General features: G+C 36.7%; 1 long non-coding RNA gene across 1 annotated transcript in view; it reads right to left on the bottom strand.

Moving 5' to 3' along the window:
• Positions 1-5199, bottom strand: part of LOC132519332 (uncharacterized) — a 106109-nt gene extending 100910 nt beyond the window's left edge. Inside the window, exon 1 of the long non-coding RNA XR_009540148.1 lies at positions 4969-5199. This is a non-coding gene — a long non-coding RNA (uncharacterized LOC132519332). The remainder of the gene's footprint in view (positions 1-4968) is intronic.
• Between the last annotated feature and the right edge of the window lie 12007 nt (positions 5200-17206).

Raw genomic sequence — 17206 nt, 5'->3', positions numbered from 1 at the left:
ATTTAAGAAAATTGAAATTGTATCAAGTATCTTTACCGATCACAACACTATGAGACTAGATATCAATTACAGGAAAAGATCTGTAAAAAATACAAACACATGGAGGCTAAACAATACACTACTTGATAACGAGGTGATCACTGAAGAAATCAAAGAGGAAATAAAAAAATACCTGGAAACAAAAGACAATGGAGGCATGACGACCCAAAACCTATGGGATGCAGCAAAAGCAGTTCTAAGAGGGAAGTTTATAGCAATACAATCCTACCTTAAGAAACAGGAAACATCGCAAATAACCTAACCTTGCACCTAAAGCAATTAGAGAAAGAAGAACAAAAAACGCCAAAGTTAGCAGAAGGAAAGAAATCATGAAAAACGGATCAGAAATAAATGAAAAAGAAATGAAGGAAACAATAGCAAAGATCAATAAAACTAAAAGCTGGTTCTTTGAGAAGATAAACAAAATTGATAAACTATTAGCCAGACTCATCAAGAAAAAACGGGAGAAGACTCAAATCAATAGAATTAGAAATGAAAAAGGAGAAGTAACAATGGACACCGCAGAAATACAAAAGATCACTACAATCAGCTCTATGCCAATAAAATGGACAACCTGGAAGAAATGGACAAATTCTTAGAAATGCACAACCTGCCAAGACTGAACCAGGAAGAAATAGAAAATATGAACAGACCAATCACGAGCACTGAAATTGAAACTGTGATTAAAAATCTTCCAACAAAGAAAAGCCCAGGACCAGATGGCTTCACAGGCGAATTCTATCAAACATTTAGAGAACAGCTAACACCTATCCTTCTCAAACTCTTCCAAAATATAGCAGAGGGAGGAACACTCCCAAACTCATTCTACAAAGCCACCATCACCTTGATACCAAAACCAGACAAGAATGTCAAAAAGAAAGAAAACTACAGGCCAATATCATTGATGAACACAGATGCAAAAATCCCCAACAAAATACTAGCAAACAGAATCCAACAGCACATTAAAGGATCATACACCATGATCAAGTGGGGTTCATCCCAGGAATGCAAGGATTCTTCAATATACGTAAATCAATCAACATGATACACCATATTAACAAATTGAAGGAGAAAAACCATATGATCATCTCAATAGATGCAGAGAAATCTTTTGACAAAATTCAACACCCATTTATGATTAAAAACACTGCAGAAAGTAGGCATAGAGGGAACATTCCTTAACATAATAAAGGCCATATATGACAAACCCACAGCCAACATCATTCCCAATGGTGAAAAACTGAAAGCATTTCCACTAAGATAAGGAACAAGACAAGGTTTCCCAACCTCACCACTCTTATTCAACATAGTTTTGGAAGTTTTAGCCACAGCAATCAGAGAAGAAAAGGAAATAAAATGAATCCAAATTGGAAAAGAAGAAGTAAAGCTGTCACTGTTTGCAGATGATATGATACTATACATAGAGAATCCTAAAGAGGCTACCAGAAAAGTACTAGAGCTAATCAATGAATTTGGTAAAGTAGCAGGATACAAAACTAATGCACAGAAATCTCTGGCATTCCTATACACTAATGATGAAAAATCTGAACGTGAAATCAAGAAAACACTCCCATTTACCACTGCAACAAAAAGAATAAAATATCTAGGAATAAACCTACCTAAGGAGACAAAAGACCTGCATGCAGAAAATTATAAGACACTGATGAAAGAAATTAAAGATGATACAAATAGATGCAGAGATATATCATGTTCTTGGATTGGAAGAATCAACATTGTGAAAATGACTCTACTACCCAAAGCAATCTAGAAATTCAATTCAATCCCTATCAAACTACCACTGGCATTTTTCACAGAACTAGAACAAAAAATTTTGCAATTTGTATGGAAACACAAAAGACCCCGAATAGCCAAAGCAATCTTGAGAACGAAAAACGAAGCTGGAGGAATAAGGCTCCCTGACTTCAAACTATACTACAGAGGTACAGTAATCAAGACAGTATGGTACTGGCACAAAAACAGAAAGATAGACAAATGGAACAGGATAGAAAGCCCAGAGATAAACCCATGTACATATGGTCACCTTATCTTTGATAAAGGAGGCAGGAATGTACAGTGGAGAAAGGACAGCCTCTTCAATAAGTGGTGCTGGGAAAACTGGACAGGGAAACATAAAAGTATGAGATTATATGACTCCCTAACACCATACACAAAAATAAGCTCAAAATGGATTAAAGACCTAAGTGTAAGGCCAGAAACTATCAAACTCTTAGAGGAAAACATAGGCAGAACACTCTATGACATAAATCACAGCAAGATCATTTTTGACCCACTTCCTAGAGGAATGGAAATAAAACCAAAAATAAACAAATGGGACCTAATGAAACTTCAAAGCTTTTGCACAGCAAAGGAAACCATAAACAAGATGAAAAGACAACCCTCAGAATGGGAGAAAATATTTGCAAATGAAGCAACTGACAAAGGATTAATTTCCAAAATTTACAAGCAGCTCATGCACCTCAGTAACAAAAAAACAAACAACCCAATCCAAAAATGGGCAGAAGACCTAAATAGAGATTTCTCCAAAGAAACTTTACAGACTGCCAACAAACACATGAAAGAATGCTCAACATAATTAATTATTAGAGAAATGCAAATCAAAACTACAATGAGATATCATCTCACACCAGTCAGAATGGCCATCACCAAAAAATCTAGAAACAATAAATCCTGGAGAGGGTGTGGAGAAAAGGGAACACTCTTGCACTGCTGGTGGGAATGTGAATTGGTACAGCCACTATGGAGAACAGTATGGAGGTTCCTTAAAAAACTACAAATAGAACTACCATATGACCCAGCAATCCCACTACTGAGCATATACCCTGAGAAAACCATAATTCAAAAAGAGTCATGTACCACAATGTTCATTGCCGCTCTATTTACAATAGCCAGGAGATGGAAACAACCTAAGTTTCCATCATCGGATGAATGGGTAAAGAAGATGTGGCACATATATACAATGGAATATTACTCAGCCGTAAAAAGAAATGAAATTGAGCTATTTGTAATGAGGTGGATAGACCTAGAGTCTGTCATACAGAGTGAAGTAAGTCAGAAAGAGAAAGACAAATACCGTATGCTAACACATATATATGGAATTTAAGAAAAAAAAATGTCATGAGAACCTAGCGGTAAGACAGGAATAAAGACACAGACCTACTAGAGAATGGACTTGAGGATATGGGGAGCGGGAAGGGTAAGCTGTGACAAAGCGAGAGAGATGCATGCACATATATATACTACCAAACGTAAGGTAGATAGCTAGTGGGAAGCAGCCGCATAGCACAGGGAGATCAGCTCGGTGCTTTGTGACTGCCTGGAGGGGTGGGATAGGGAGGGTGGGAGGGAGGGAGATGCAAGAGGGAAGAGATATGGGAACATATCTATATTTATAACTGATTCACTTTGTTATGAAGCAGAAACTAACACACCATTGTATTGCAATTATACTCCAATAAAGATGTAAAAAAAAATAGTCCAAAGGAAACAGTTTTTCTTTGTTTTCTCCATTCTTTTCTCTTGATTTTTTTTGTGTCCTTTTCTTTAGTTACCCCTTTCCTTTTCCTTTCTTCATTCACTCTCTTTGTTACTTTCCATTTCTTTCTCACTTTCCTCTTTCTTCTTTCATTCTATTCTAGAACCATTTTCTTTCTTTCATTGTGAATGCAGTGATGATGCTTTTAATTTTCTGATGCTTTGACATGGAAGAGAATGACATTCCTAGGGCTAGCCAATTTATAGCGATAGGAATGGACTAGCATGCAGGTGTGCCTTTCACATGCAAATCAGCCAATCCAAAGCCTATACTATCAACCCTCTCTTTTGTCCAGATCTCATGTCACTTTCTTTCTGTCCTAATCACCCCAGAGCCAGGAAATAAACATCTAGGGACAGCCCTTATACCCCAGAGCCTACTGAAATTATTCAAACTTGCCAGTCCCAAACCTGCTCACCCTGCCTTGTCTTTCCTGTGGAAACCACAATAAAGGCTCCTACCACTGCTTCTTCCTGCTCCTTCTGCCTCCTGCCTGACTCCAATGTTCCTCCATGTGGCCCTGCATGGCATGGCAAGTGCCTCCTCTTGGGAACTGTGAGAAGCAAACTATCTCTTCAATGGCAATTGCCACCAGATCTGTTGTCCTGACTGTACCCGAATAATAAAATCCACATTTTAAAATAGTAATATCTGATGTGAAAGGTGGCAAAGGACTGCTGAGTGAGAGAAAAAAGTCAGCTTACAATATTTTTTTTTGTAGACTTTCTTTGAGTTTAATTGGTTTTCTGATGAATTCTCAAGCCATGAATGTATATAGTCCTTAATGAGCACTCATGCCCTAACCTCGTGTAAGGAAAGCATTCTAAAGTCAATTTATAGTAGATGGAATATTACACTTAAAGCATCTGGAGCACTTTTAATTTTCTTATCCTCAGAAAATAATAGAGAATTATCAGACTTGCCCCTGTAACTAGTTATGCATTTCTTCAGAAGAAATTGAATAGTCTCATTCTTCAAAATAGCTAACCTAGAGGAGCACCCAAATAATTAAATCCCCTTCCTCAAAATGAAGAATTAAAAGCAAAGACATCTTGCTAGAGACACATATGCAAGAACAACATTCCATAAGACTACCAAGAATAGACTGCATGAAAAAAAAGAAAACATAAAGTTGGCTGATGTCTAAAACCAGTGTCCTTCAAAAATTTTTGATGGCCTGTCTCCTCAGTACAAAATCTTGAGTGCATCCCTCAATATAAAAATTTATTTCAAAGTATAAATGTGTGTACTGACAAATTAGAGTAGTGAAGCACAATCTATTTCTCGATTTCTAGACTCATACAAAGAAATAGAATTTATTATTTTCTTTTTATACCTCAATGCATTATTTATGACAGTCTCTCCAATGCACATACCTCTTGGAGAACTTCAGGTAACATATAGCTTGCTATCTAGTCCAGATTACTGAAACAGCCTTCTGCCTTTGTCTCTTCTTTTCTGGCCTCCCCCAGCCCTACTAACATTCTTCATACAGCAGCCGCAGTGATATTTTTAAAACATTAGTCAGTTTTTGTCCTTCTCTTTAGATTCCTCCAAATCTTCCAACTGTCAGAGTTTGAGTTTCCCAGATGTAGACTGTGAGATGAGGTTTGGTATGCAAGTGATTTTATAAGGAAATGTTCCCAGGGAAACTGGTAAGGAACTGTTCCCAGGGGAAACTGGGAGAGCAGAACAGAGAAAGGGAGAAATCCAAGCAAGGTTCTATCACAGGCAAAGTCCCAGAGAGGGTCCTTTCAGCCTAATCCCAAAGAATTCTGAAGAGAAAATTAACCCTCAGTATTTTCTCAACCAGAGGCTGCACCCATGAATCATCTAATTACTGGTAGGGAGGTCACAGAAATAAATTTTCAGATGCTTTTCTGCAATGTGGATAAGGCAGGCCACTGCCACTGAAAAGCAATCATCTAAAAAAAGAGTCACAGGCACTAGTTCTTGGAAAAAAAGCACACTGAAGCTGAAATATGCACAAAAATGGTCATAGAGATCTGAGAAAATTTGGGCACCAATATTATTCATTACATAATCTCACTGAGAAAAGAGTCTAAACTACTTACTATGGCTTTGTGAGGTTTAGCCTTGACTCTTCTTCAGCCCCATCTTGTATCACTCTCCCACCCCATCCCTCACCGTATGCAAACTAACCAATGTACATTCTCTTGCTTTAGCCAACCAAGTTTGATCCATGTGGCTTTATTCCCTTTGCCTGAACTCACTGACCCCCTTGTCGTGTGTCTGATTCTAACTCAAGTTGAAATGGTTTCTTTTAACAGAGTCCTTCCATAGAAATTTCCACACCCCTCAGACTCTTGGCTATAAGAGTTTATTTTCTTTATAGTACTGATTGCAATCTGAAATCATCCTATTTATTATTTTATTGTCTCTATCCCCCCTCATTGTAATGTAAACTTCATGTCAGTCTTAATCATCCTTTTATCCCCACCACACAAAACAGTGTCTGACATGTGCTAGGTGATCAATAGTTGTTTATTTAATAAATAAATAAAGGGCCATACATGACCTCCTTATATCTTGCTGTCTGCTCCATCGTAACTTCCTTAGATACTTATCCTCTAATAACAGGACTGTTCTTAGGAAACGGTAAGCATCTCATCAAGAATAAATTAAAGCAAGAGTTTAAGAAGGAATTTCCTCAGCATAAAATGAAGCAGCTACATAAGCTATTAGAGTGCACTGCCATGTTGTTCAAACTGCCTGTTTGTGATTGTCAAATAATGCATCTTTGATTGATCTCACTGAGGTCCCTTGCCTTGGACTTCACAGCTTGGACAAATATGAGAATCTATTTCTGTTTATATAAGCTGTATTCTAGAAGGCAGCAATATACCTGAACACAGCAGGAACAGAATAGAGCCTGAGATTTCTGATGTATAAAATGGCATATGTGGGTGTCAAAATTTAACTCACAATACTTCATATATACTAAGAGAAATATGCCTAATTTAGTTTGCCTATAAACAATGACCATTACTCCCCATGTTTCCACTCATGGGTTAGAGAAAACACTCTCACTTTGGATACTTCTAGTTTAAAACTTAATACAATTCAATAATTTAAAGAGTCTACTGAATAATTTAAATAATTTAAATCCAAGTCCATGATTTAAAGACTCCATTTAGATAATGATCAGTCTTACTAGAAAAATTGCTCAGTCACTCAAGTATCCCAGGCATGTACCTCTTTCCCTGGATCCTCCCTAGGGTTGGGTACAAATATACAAAGGAAGAATGTGCCTTCTGTACACGTCTGGCCAGAAGAAAGTCTCAGCGACTTTCGTTGTCATGTCCTGTGGCTTCACCCCAGGACTATGTCCCCAGTCTGTCCCTTGGCTACTTCCAAATGAGTAAAGTATGCAGCTAATATGACTCAAAGTCTTGTTTTTCTCTCCTTTTATGTTTGGTCTAAGTTCTAAGATATTCTTTTATTATAGGTAGAAGATACAAAGGTATAAAAAATAATTTTATAGAATATGTATAGCTCATATTTATATAAGAAAATGGATAAGTAATCTTATTAAAACCATTATGTATGCTTGTCAATCTAATGTGCGTGATGAGTCAAAATTATTTCATGGGCTTTCCTGGTGGCGCAGTGGTTGAGAGTCCGCCTGCCAATGCAGGGGACACGGGTTCGAGCCCTGGTCTGGGAAGATCCCACATGCTGCGGAGCAACTGGGCCCGTGAGCCACAATTACTGAGCCTGTGCATGCGATGAAGAGTGGCCCCCGCTTGCCACAACTAGAGAAAGCCCTTGCACAGAAACGAAGACCCAACACAGCCATAAATAAATAAATTAAAAGAAAATTATTTCATTTACATTACTATATATAATTTAATGTCTTACATTTTGTCACAGAAGTCTAACATTTTACAACTAAAATGAGTCTTGGAAATCAAGAAATTAAATCCTTCATTTTTAAAATGGAAAAGCTAAGATATGTAGCAAAATATGGGACTTTTTTTCCCAAGTCTCAAAAATCTGGGAGTTTCAAATGTGGAATTAAGGTATCAATTCCCAGCATAATGTATTTTCTTCTTTTCCATAAGGTTTAGCATCACATTCTATGCATTTCCAAAATTGATCTTAAAATACAGATGACATTTCTTAAGCTCTCCTTCTCTTTGATTTCTCCTTGATATTTGACAGTCTTGACAGCATGTAATGTGCTACTGCACATTACTGTATATCCTCCAGGTTAGTAGGTCTTGTTTTTAAATGCTTCCTTTCCTTTATCTCATTCCGAAATTTAACTAGAAGAGCACCTACCTCTCTCCAAAGCTGTTACCCACTCTCTAGTATCTTTTCTTTCTCAGGACTCTCTCTGTGAGTCACTGACTCTGTCCTCTCAGTGGTTACTACTAAGTAGGTGATTCACAAATCATCTTTTAAGAAATCTTTTTGCACTTCCCCCTGTTATTTCCTACCCACACAAACTGAATTCCTTTCCAGGTAATCACATTCCTGTCAGTAGACAGCAAGTTTTCCATAAATTTAGGTATTTGGTATAACCCAGTTGCAAACTTAAAAGTACAAAGTAAAAATTAATACCAATAATCTGTGCTTGAGCTCCTATAATTTTTTTACTTCTGATTCAAAAGAAGTGGGCACTTCTGGTGGAGATGGAGGTATGGAGTAGGACTTGCAACCTTGAGGTTCCGGTGGTTCTTACATGCTAACCATCTTGAAATGAACAGGAAAATTCTATTTCTACAGTATCTGTATATAAGGCTTCTCTCTATATAAATATACCTTACGTTATAAAATTCTATTCTCCTCTGCCACAGATATACTATCATGTGGAACTAAAAACTCCAAATTTTTCTAAGAAAATAATTAATTTTGATTAATGTGATTCATAATTAATGGGTAACTTCTATTTGGCCTATGTAGCATTTAGTCTGAGCCTAGTAATTGAGACTAAGATATTAAACGGCCATTGAAATGTTTCCAGGGAATGTTATTTTTTTTAATATTGGAGAATATTTAATCAATAATATTATGAGGAAAACATAGAATAACATCTATAGGAAAGCCTGAATTAAAAATATAGCTAAAATTTAATAGTGTTTCCCATTGCAAGGATGTGGGAAGACTGGGGTGGTTATAGTTTTGTGTACTGATTCTCAATACTTCTATTGATTTTCAACTAAAAGAACTTAGTACTTTTATAACCAGGAGAAAACTAAGATAGATATAAATGGAAATGCATAGTTAAACTCTGTTTTATATATTTGGGACTTTGTCAAGGAAATTGCATTAAGTATACACCTTTGTCCACTATCCTCTATTGTGAGTTCAAGAATTGTCTTTTGATTTATTTACTTATTTATTTACATCATTTTATTCTGGCATATAATACTTCTTCTAAAGCATATTCTCTTATTTTATGTATAATTATTTCATGTATATTTATATTCATTTGTATGCCTAATGCTGTGCTATAGAAATAAGTTTTGCATTTTTCACTCAGCAGCATGCTTTGAAAATCTAGACGTGTTGCTTTGTGTAAATGCTTTGCTCTATCAGGTGCACATGGGTTCCCATATCCCCACATTCTACCAACACGTTTTTGGAGTTAATTCACTCCATTTTAGCCCTTTATTCTCCCATAAAACTTTAAAATAAGTTCTTTCAATATCTCAAATAAATACAACCAGAATTTTGGAGTGACATATTTACAAATTAATTTTTGTAATTTAGATTAATTTATGATAATGTTACTTCTTATTATTTAAATCTTTAGGTCTTTTGGTTGATTTTTAATATTTTTCCATATAAGTTAGATTTTATTAGTAAAGTCCAGTATTATTTTTATGAGTGCTTATGTTAGTGGTGTCTTTTTATTTATTATAATCTCTTGTCAGTTTTTGCTATAGTATGTACATGCAATCAATTTTTGTAAATATATCTTGTATATAGCAACCATGAACTGTATTATTTCTAATAGTTTGATGAAATTATTTTTTAGATTATTCACATTTTCTATAGTAAATCTACTGTTTTGTAATTTGAAATAATATAAAATATGAAAGAATGTGTTCTAATATATTTGTAAATGTTATCATATTCTACATATACTTGAATTCTGTTAGCATTCTTCCTTATCACTACAACTGAGAAAATTCTCAACTGTAGGACTGAAGAAAAATCTAATTTACCAACAGTTATATGCTATGATCTCTCCTGTCATTAATCTCTGGCAAAACAATCTTTCTAGATCACTTTCAGAATGACTTTGAGGCACTTAATATTATGGAGCTCTGCCCCCCACCTCTGTACTCCACATCCCATTCATTCAGAGGAGACACCATTAGACCTAGTACTAAGCACTAGAGAAGAACCTATGTGTTTCTCTCCTAAAGTGTCTTTCTACATAACAGCATTTTCCATTAGAAAAACTCTCGTACTCTCTCACCACCTATTCACTCATGTTTCCCCAGAAAATACTTGATGTATCTGATTATGGGGTTTAGCAGAATGAGATAGATCTATGATATCTAGCTTCTCCATATGGGGGATCTGCCAGGCAGCAGAAGTCCTACCCTCTTCTTGGTCTCAAGTTGATCACTAAATTTAATTCAATGTAACTCTTACCATGGCTTTAATTTTCTAGTAGTAAAATGTAGCTTCCTTCACAAGTGGTAGATTTTCCTAATAAACAAATATAGCAATAAAGAAGGAGACCTATGAAAATATCCTATCTACTTGTATTTAACCAGATAAACAACTCACTGAAATTATTGGAATTCCAAAGGCTGAAGAGTTTCTTACAAAACCTACGCTTGGTACGTATGCCTCTAAGAATAATACTTGCTCAGAGAATCAAGGAGAAACTGAGGTGATTGGAAAAACATGGTTCAAAAACATGGTTCAATTCTCTCATCAGATATAAGATAGCAAAATAATTAAAATGAAAGAAATGCTGATTATTCTGGGTGTAAAGGAAAAAATGCTGCCTTCCAGTCCAGTTGTACAAGATTAAGCCATTAGCCACTGCAGTTGTCCACAAACAGTGCATCCTGAGCCGTACTGAGGATGGAGAAAAACAGGAATCATTCTGTGCTTTGGATATAATGGCCCCTAGATAGTCAAGATACATATCTGAGGATAATTTTTATGACCCCAGGTGCTTGCATTTTCCCATAAAGAAAAAACACTAAAATCATTACTTGAGATGTCTGTTTTTTGTGACTGTCAGTAATTATTTTATGCTTAGCTACATGTTTTTCCCAGTGAAAAAGTTCATACATATCCTGGCTCCTCCCTTACTTCTTCAGAGCAGTTCATCACAGCTCTCCCTGAGGCTGTCTCACAGGCTATAGTCCTCAGTAAGGCCCCAGAATAAAACTTAACTCACAACTTTTACATTGTGCATTTGTCCTCAGTCAACATGGGAAAGAGAAATTTCTTCAGGGGAAAAGTTGAATCTTAGAAAGAAATTAGACAGATATAAACTGGAAAATGATCTGCAAGGCCAGGATAGAGAGATACAAAAGGGAAAATGAGGTAGATCTGAATGTAACAACTGCTCTTAAAGAGAGTATCAGGAAAGATTATGTTGTTCTAGTTGTTACCAATGAAATAATATGACTCTGGCCCAAAAATGTCAAGATAGACTAAAATGATTTCCAAAGCAAGATTTAGAGACGAGGGAAAAATTGAGAATTTCCCCCTTACACATGCAGATGCAGTGCCTAATATACGAGCAACTAAAAACATAAGGATTAATATAGCACATCAAGTAGTTATTGAAAACTTGAGCAGATTTTAGAGAAGACTAGAAAGATCACTGTACAGTGCTGAAAGAAAAACTGAGTTGATACCAAAGTGGTTCCTTTACTAGTGGGTGGAGTACAGGGTTACCTGTGCCCCGGACATACATGATGAAAAGTGTATTAAATTAGGATTCCAATAAAATGTAGAGAAACTTTAAGCAGGGCCACGACTATCACATAAGGCAAAACGGTGCAAATTAAAATAAATTGTTCTGTGCTTTGGGTACACACAGTGTCATGTAAGGGCACAGAGCTGTATGATGGGGATGCAGGTTGAATACCTCCTTTTGCAGTTCACCACCTAAAAACCAAACGCAATAGCTCTGAAATTAACCATACCAAAGGTAAGTCAGGAAGAACTACAGTAAATACTGTTCAAGCTTGAAGTAGATGTTAGTGTGACAGCAAAATAGCTCCTAGGTGGGATTACTTGACTCAGGATGAGGCAGTGGGAAAAGACTTTTTGAACGGTGGATATATTTGACAGGCCTGTATTTCTCATGAAGACCCCAAGGAAATAAAACTAGAAAAGCATGTTAAAACAGAACAAACAACAACATATAAGACAAAAAGCACAGAAATTGTAAAACAAAAGTAGGCATTTAGTTTCAGCAAAGAATATGCCTACATGTGCTAAGAAAAGGAAAAAAGGGTCAACCTAAGATGCAGGTTAAAATGTTAAGAAGGATCATTTGATACTTCCTAAAATAGAAGGAAAGTGTTTCTTAACGCTGTCTGCACATACTGATGCACCTGGGGTACTTTAAAAGAATAATTAAGGCTCCTGTCATAGCTCAGATCTATTGAATTAAGATCTCTGGGGGAGTGGGGGTGAGATTTTTTTTTAAAGAACTCCCGTAATGCTTTCCAAATACAGTCAGAGTTCAGAGGCACCACACTAGAGGCAGATTCTGCTACTGCATAAAGATATGAGTTGGAATGCTACTTACAAAGCTGAGAAAAGACAACGTCTTGAGACAGGCATGGTAAAGTTGTTGTGCACTGCTGAGCCGCCAGTGAGACACCTTTGGATGGATTAAGAGTTCCTTCAATTTAGAAATCTTCAGGAGATAATTCCACAGCAGAAACAATTATGGGGCCTAGGCGCCAAGTTTCCCTGGGAGGCAAGTTTCACAGCATAAGCAATTCCATAGCACGAGATGATAACTTTAGCCAATGAGCAGGACACGAAATGCCTGATCAGGAGACTATAAAAAAACATCTCACCAGGCAGAGCTCACACCCAATACTACACTGGAAAGAGAGAGACATGGAGATTTAGGGGGAAATGAAAATTAGGCATCTTCAACTATCCTGCATTAAGACCTGGGGTTGCCAAAATTGCAAATTTCTATTATCAAAGGACAGAAATGATTCACATGTCACTCTCTGAGAGAGAACCAAATAGAAGTCATTTTATGCATTTCAAAACTAACCACAGATTCCTGAAACTGGGCAACAATACAAAACAAAACAAAATGACCATTAAAACCTCTTGTTTTTCCTAGTGATGATGCTAGAACTTCTCTACTCTTTGTCTATTGCTTATGAAATAAACCAGTAGAATGGATTTCCTCTCACTCCAATGGCCTTTCTTACCCCTTTCCTGCTTCTCACTCCTTTGTGAATACCCATTCCAAAAACTTTTAAAACGCTAACAGCCAGGTTTCCATCCTTCCTTCTCCTGTGAATCCAGGAGAACCCAATCTTCTTGCCTCCCTACCAATGAACCAATAAACCATTTTATCCATTGGGGAGTCAGTAATTTCAAATTATCTTACATTTGTCTTTCTTCTCCAAGCTTTAATTTTTTTCTCTTATTTGAAAATGCAGTAAAAGCGCTACCAAAATGTGAGATGCAGGGTCTAAAAATTTAATCAGATAAAATGCTGGGTCATGTTGTTGTGAGGTTAATGAAATGACTGGGGATAAACCTGTGCAGCTAATTGGTCAGAAAATCGAGGTCTGGGAAATCCAAATCCCTCTAAGTCCTGCCTGCAGTTTGGTGCCACCTGGTGGCAGCTGTCCAAAGCAGCTTAAATAATAAGTTGGGTCTTGTGACAGGATGGAACTTCTGGGATAGAAGCAGTGATTCCAGGAATCTGCCTAGGAATGGACTCATTTTGTTGACCCAGCCTGGAGGGATTGGGCCAGAATAATGAGGATATGAGGACATACTTTCTCAAGATACAGCTGTCTGCTGTTTTCTCCCTTGGCCTTGCCTTCCCTCTAGAAGGAAAAGACTTTAGACCACTCCCATTCGAGAATGTGGTTTGGGCACAGAATGAGAGCTAATCACTAATGTCATTACTTCCAAATTGGATTAACTTGGATTAACTCAGGGCAAACTATCACAGGGTTTTGCTATATTAATTTTCTGGCTTATGCTTAATTTTACCTTTTAGCATCTTTTTCAAGACTTTTGTCATACTTCTTTTGGACAACCACAGCAGCTTCTCTGCCTGTTTCCCTGAATATTGAAGATTTAGCTTAAATATAATCTTTTCTAAATGCTTCCCAGTCTCCTTTCCCTGGCTTGCATGCCCTTCCTCTGTGCCTCCTTAGCACACTGCATAAGCATTTATATGAGGCATATCAGCCTCTCATAACACATTGCTTAGTCATCTGCCCTTTTGATTTGAGCTGCTTTAGGGCAATGTCCTATAATCGTTTAATTCCCATCATTGACCACAGTGCCTAGAAAATTGCAGATGATTATCTAAGTGTAACTTTATATATTCCTCGCATTTTACACATTCATAACACTACACATCATTTCTTCATTTGCACTCTGCTACTTTAAAGAATGGTTTACTCATAGCAGCAGAATCACAGCTTATTTGAGCTGAAAGAGTCTTTGTCTACAACTTAAACATTTACTTTGTTGATTTAATATAGAAACTATTGACTCTAGGATATTAATTTTAACATTACCACTGTTCATATAAAGTCATCTTACCTTTTATCTTTCCTTTTTTCTCCTCTTTCTTCATCAATGTCAGACAACTATTAATCAATAACAATTTTTTGTGTATCTACCATGGGCAAGACACACTGCTGGGCAACGTGGAGATTACAAAAACACTGCAAGAGCTTATCCTTATATTCTTGGATGTTAAATGTAGTTACAGAAATGATGTTGAGAATGATGATGATAAAAAAAATAACAACACTATCATCTTGTAAAAAGTAGATTATGTACCAGTTATTATACTGTTTTATAATGACTTGAAAAGGCATATAAACATTTCCTACCCCATGGATGATCAAACGAGGCAGATCTGAGGATACCAAACACCTGCCCAGATGTATAGAGTGAATAAATATAGAGCCAGCACTTGAACTTCAACTCTTTAGATCAATGGCCCATGTCCTGAACTATGGCATTACTTACATATTAAAAACGACATAGGCAGGATAGAAAATTTCGATATGGAAGATGAAAAGGAAAAGATTACCTTCCAGTGGACTATTCAGGAAAAGTTTTGCAAAGGAAGTAGGATTTGAACTGGATCCTGGGATCTGTGGAGAGGAAATGAATGGCAGGGTGAATTAAGGAAATATGTTTGTAAAAGAGGTGACTAGATATCAAGTTTCATATTGGAGAATTCTATAGACAATCTTTCTTTGGTTTTTAATAAATAAAACTCTCATGTCCTCCCTCTCAATATGGTATTCACATTAATTTCTTGTACCAGGAGAGATTTTGAGTTCATAGAGATTCCTCTTTTAACTAACTTTTTGCCTGGCACCTTTGAGAAAAAAAATGAGAAGGTAGAAAATAATTATTCTAGAGTAGGTCTAGTCTGTGATCATAGGACAGGACAATGTAACTATAGGGTTCAAAAAAGTAAACATCGGGCTTCCCTGGTGGCGCAGTGGTTGAGAGTCCGCCTGCCGATGCAGGGGACACGGGTTCGTGCCCCGGTCCGGGAAGATCCCACATGCCGCAGAGCGGCTGGGCCCGTGAGCCATGGCCGCTGAGCCTGCGCATCCGGAGCCTGTGCTCCGCAACGGGAGAGGCCACAACAGTGCGAGGCCCGCGTACCACAAAAAAAAAAAAAAAAAAGTAAACATCATTTGTACTAGGCATTTTTACTCTCATTGGTAAATAGTATACAAAAATATCCATATGTCTGCACATCTTTTTACTTTTAAGCTCATATCCTTTGAAAAGTAATATATTTTATATTTTCAGTTAGGAACATAATAGCAACTTTTTATGATCCTTAATATAATGGCTGGAAAAGTTTTCTTGCTGTTTCATTAATATGCTAAGAGGTCACAGAGAGCAAAAGAATGAGCAAAAGGACAGAAGCCTATATTAATTCTAAGATAACTGGAGAAGTAGTATAAGAATGAGTATTATGAATATTAGAGTCATCATATTTTGATATATAAGTGAAATGGTTGTTGATAAAATATGTTTTATTGGGGAGGGGTATTAAAGGGAATAGATATATTCCCTTAAAAAAACACTTTAATGCACTGTAATGTCCAAGATTTCATTTTTTAACATTTGTTGGAGTAGGGGAATATTTTCAAAATGTCATCTCCAGTTATTATCTGTGACAGAAAAACTATTCAGGAAGAAACTGTAGGTTTAGATTTTATATTCTGGTATGATCCATTTTGTCAGTGTTAATTGCTGTTTGCCAGCCTGAGTTTTACTCTTGCACAGGCAAGGTGTCTGTGATCTTTGAGCAAAAGGAGCAAACCTCTTTCTGCTTCCTTTGTAGTTTATCTGTCCAAAATCTTCTAGTAGTCTGCAACTATGTGGCTGGGTCAAATGTACTGTTTCTTTGTCCATGAATCATTTTTGAAATCAGGTAAGAGATATGAAAGTACTCTGAAACAAAATGGTGAATGAGAGCTCTATGTGGTATTGCCATTACTATTATTTTCTTATTATTATCTTCCTACTGTACATATAAATCTTCCCTCAAGACATCCAGTAAATCAGCCTTCTCAAAAAAAGAAGTAGCTAAGAATTCTGTCGAAATCTCAGTTTTGTCTGTTTTACTGAGAAACTTTTGTGTCTAGAATAAGCACATCCAGCCATTTCCTTTTGTCCCCAAATGTGTCTCTCACACACAAAGGCCAAATTAAGTGTGAAAATAATGGCAGATCTAAGTTTCACCATATCAACAATAGTTTTAAACTACCATTTTCCTGGACTTTCCACTTCTCTAAATATATTTTATAAAATATATTCACTGGAACATAATTCCTTAGGATATTAACAGATATCATACAACAAGGGGTTCTGTGGTTTAAAAATGTATTAGATTCAAGTAGTCATATAAGCATAGTAATAATAATTTTTATAACTATAATTTATTCACAAGTTTCTAGAAAAAACTTAGTCTGTGGGGCTTCCCTGGTGGCGCAGTGGTTGAGAGTCCGCCTGCCGATGCAAGGGACACGGGATCGTGCCCCGGCCCGGGAAGATCCCACATGCCGCGGAGCGGCTGGGCCCGTGAGCCATGGCCGCTGAGCCTGTGCGTCTGGAGCCTATGCTCCACAACGGGAGAGGCCACAACAGTGAGAGGCCCGCGCACCGCAAAACAAAAAACAAAAAAAAGAACAAACAAAACAGCCTGTGAAATATTTTCTCAATCTTTCCATTTTACAGGTGAGGAATCAGAAATTTATTTGGAGCCTTTAAATAAATGTTGAAAGGCACATAGTAGTAGAACCAAGACTTAAATCAAGGCTTTTCTATTTATTTTAAAATTTCTTTTACATTAAAAAATAAAGAGTTCTTATTTTTTACTCCAGACAGTCTTAGTGCCATTAA

This window comes from Lagenorhynchus albirostris, chromosome 4 (assembly GCF_949774975.1).
Source record: "Lagenorhynchus albirostris chromosome 4, mLagAlb1.1, whole genome shotgun sequence".
Taxonomy (NCBI): domain Eukaryota; kingdom Metazoa; phylum Chordata; class Mammalia; order Artiodactyla; family Delphinidae; genus Lagenorhynchus; species Lagenorhynchus albirostris.
This window is presented reverse-complemented; position numbering and strand designations above follow the sequence as displayed.